This window comes from Cryptomeria japonica, unplaced genomic scaffold (genome assembly GCF_030272615.1).
Source record: "Cryptomeria japonica unplaced genomic scaffold, Sugi_1.0 HiC_scaffold_59, whole genome shotgun sequence".
NCBI classification, from domain to species: domain Eukaryota; kingdom Viridiplantae; phylum Streptophyta; class Pinopsida; order Cupressales; family Cupressaceae; genus Cryptomeria; species Cryptomeria japonica.
This window is the reverse complement of record NW_026728881.1, coordinates 202,099-205,872: the sequence shown is the minus strand read 5'-3', so window position 1 is coordinate 205,872 and position 3,774 is coordinate 202,099. Positions and strand designations below refer to the sequence as shown.

Below are 3,774 nucleotides of genomic sequence, written 5' to 3'. Positions count from 1 at the left end.
TGTGTGGGGGGGAGAAACTAAATTCCAAGAATGTAGTTTTTATCTAGAAGAGATTCGACATAATGAATGCCCATCTCGGAGCTCTACACCACAAAGCCCCCACCCCCTCCGTTTGATAGAAGCTCTAATTAAGGGAATGAATAAATGTTCAAATATAGAGAGATTATTGAGAAAATATATTTTTTCACAATGAATTGAATAATTTCCATATATTTCATATTTAGTATTGAAGATATGAGTCATCATTAATCACATCAAATATGTTGATGCAAATCTAGATAGATTCTATGCATAGAAGGAGGAGAAGTGGTATTATAATTGAGATTAAATAAAACAAAGACAGATCTTTCATTTACATATCTATAAGTATGCCTTAATCCAATTATTTAATTAAATTTAACTTTTTATAATGCACTTAAAAACTAATTCAGAAAAGTGCTAGTCCTAGTACAAAATGAGGTAGTATCAGATAACAATCTGACAGAAATCATGAGAAAAAGGTTACAAACGATAGATATCAATGTGTTTTTAAAAGTTTCTTATAAATCTTACTATATTTCAAAATAGACTAAATTGTCAATAACAAAATTGTAATTTTTCTAATGATTCATTATACATTTTTTCTTATTTATTAATTGACTATTTAGATGTTGAAAAATGAAGATAATATTTAAGATTAAATTATCTGTCACAGAACAACATTATTTTCAATTAAGTATTCGAATGAAGAAATATACTGCTGAAAATCTCAACCATATAAAACAACAATAAATAAGTATATTATAAGGAAATGTGAATCTTACTGTTAGAAATTCTCTGCAAAACTTGTAATTTTAATTCTACCTTCGCACTTTCACTTTTGAAAGGTCCATGTGGAGATGTCTCTGTCATAGTAATTCAACCAAGGTCTCATCACTGATATATTCCAAAGCATACTTATTGATACACAAATATACTGATATGTTTCTCTTTATCGATCGTTTGCAAACTACTTTGGACCAGCACACGATTGGATGCAGTCAGATTTTAGGAAGCACAAATTGAATAGTCTAATTGAAGGATGAATGATCAACAGGGGGGAAGATCTTTGGGAGGAGGAAGAAGAGATTGAGATCTGCCACCATTTCCATTTAAAACAACCCACGCCATCTTCAATCCCCAGCTGGTATGCAGCTCGAGATGACAATGCATGAACCACACTCCTGCAAAAAACATACATACAATCGGATATATGTTTATACGAAAGAAGCACAAATCTTTGAACCAGATGAGCGATTGAAGCTAACATTACGTAATGATATTAATACCTGGATTATCAGCTAGGAATCTGAGAGCCACCCAACCTCCACTGGGAACTCCAACTGTGTTTCTCTCCGGAGGATCCACCAGATTAAAGTTAGATGGGTCAGTGCTTGCATTGTAGTTTCCCATACCCTGACCCACTATGAAGAAGTTGAAGCCGTGCAGATGCAGAGGATGGCTCTCGAAGGTCGCAATGCTGGTGTCCTGCAGAACTAGCTGTACGCTAGTGTTAAAGGGAAGCACTTCGACTCTGGTGTCGTTGAGGGTCTGTGTGTTGTTAGGCGGCGTGCCGGTGTAGTTGAAAGGAAATGGCGGATTGTCAGGGAAAGTGGTATTGTAAACTCCATTGGACTGATTAAAGTAGTATGCTTGAAGAAGAGCGGTGGTGGGAAGAATGAAGGATATGTTGTTAATGGAGGCTGCAAATTTGGTACCGTTGGGGCCTTGACATGTCTGTCCTTGGGGACACGGATTTAGCCCCAACCCGACTGTGAATAGGAACTGTTTATCCATCTTCTGAGGGACAGCTGCTGCAGGAAATTTCGGATTGCCCAAGCTTCTCATCTTTTGGCTAAATTGGCGGCAAAGGAGGTATCGTTGGGGGCTGGAAGCGTCGGTTTCATCATAGGAAGAGAGGATGAGGATGAATTAACTGCTGTCGCATTGGAAGTTACATACTCTAAAATTCCAGCACTGGTTGAGTTATCAAAAGCTGCTGTTCCCGTAGCGAATGGGCCTGCTAACATGAGGAATGTGGCATTGGGTGGCTGAGACATAGCTGTCAAGAGGACGTTGGTAGTCTGACCGGGAGTGATGAGAATAACATTGGTTTGAAAAGGCTTGACATACACAGCATCCGCTTCTACCACAGTCAATGTGTGGTTGGCTATTGCGAAAAACAGGTCACTATTGAGTGCAGCATTAACTATACGCAGTAGGTAAGTTTTCCCAGGGTTCACTTTGAGCCTGAATGTATCTGCATTACACAACACAGGAAACCTTTGTTACATTTACATTTAAACAAATGAACAATAGCGACCAGTCTAGTTATGTTTCATCCATTTTAATACCCCGCCCTCACCGTTGGTAGAGCAGTTATACATAAGTCCAGGGAGCCCGTTGATGGTATATGCATCTGACACATTAGCTTGCGCACCACTTTGCATTGCTTGATTGATAACAGTCTCAGTGTCTGCATTCCACCACTCCCCTGCAATTTGCAACACATTATCAACAGCAGTATTTTCATTGTAAATTTAGGACTATGTACGTACAATGGCAACACATTATCAACGAGTACTGAAGGGCATACCGAAAACAATAGGCACTTCCTGGTGTGGGCGAGGGAATGGGTAAGAAGCATTCTTCTTGGGATAGATGATAATGGGCCCATGTATGCTTGCTCGCAACCATGAGATGTGGGCATGCCACCACAGTGTTCCTCTCTGCCTTTTGACAATAAACTTGTACACATAACTTTGCCCGGTTTGAATTGGACACTGAGTGACATAAGCAGGACCATCCGCCCATCCAGATCTAAGCTGCCGAATTCCATGCCTGAGCGATTCATAGGAATTCATTAGGTGCACCCACTAAAGGGACATCAGCATATAATATTATTTTTATTAAGTAAATAACTGAGTAGCGGGAGCAGAAGAGATACCAATGTATGCTAATATTGTTTTTAACATTATTTGTTACTTTGATAACCACGCGATCTCCTTCTCGAGCAACTACTGGAGGCCCCGGATATTGCCCGTTGACAGTCAAGAGAGCTTTCGTGGTGCAAAGACGAGTCACATTCGTCATTTGGATCTGTGGATATTTAGAACAAAGAATCAATCACGGCTATCTGTAAAAATTTAATACTTTCCTAAACAATAAAACATTCAACTCATTCCATAGAATTATATAACCCACAGTGAAATTGTAGCGCCGTGTGATCACAGCATGTTTCGCTGAAACAAATTGAATAGTGAACCACAATGCCAAAAGTGGCAGCACGAGGCGGCCATAAAATGTCTGCATTGCTAGAATCGTACAATACTTCCTCTTTCAGAGTCTGATCACAACTTAAACAGGCTAAAATGCCAAATTGTTTCTGAACTGAGATGTGAAAATCTGTTTCTTTGTGTTTGTATATATAGATACACGAATTAAATCAGCTGTTGTTGGGTAGGTTGGTAGGCAATACTGATATTTTAACACGAGTATAAATCGACATGAACAAGTATTGTTAGCAACTGTATTAATCTATTTCATTTTCTTGACTTTTAATGATTCACATGTACTCTTCGTCGTTTTTGTTTGTTATGGAGATAAGGTGGGGCTTTCTATCCGGAGTGGCAACCAAGTAAACGATTCGCCCGATGAATACACCATCTTTTCCATTGTCATTAAAATCCATGAAATGTAAACCTATTTTGGTATACCAACCACTGCTCATATTTTTGTTATTGGGAATTTTTGAGT

At 38.7% G+C, this 3,774-nt stretch overlaps 1 pseudogene; it reads right to left on the bottom strand.

Annotated features, from left to right (window-relative positions):
- Positions 1-1,068: 1,068 nt before the first annotated feature.
- On the bottom strand, positions 1,069-3,330 carry LOC131030713 (laccase-4-like; annotated as a pseudogene).
- Positions 3,331-3,774: the final 444 nt, after the last annotated feature.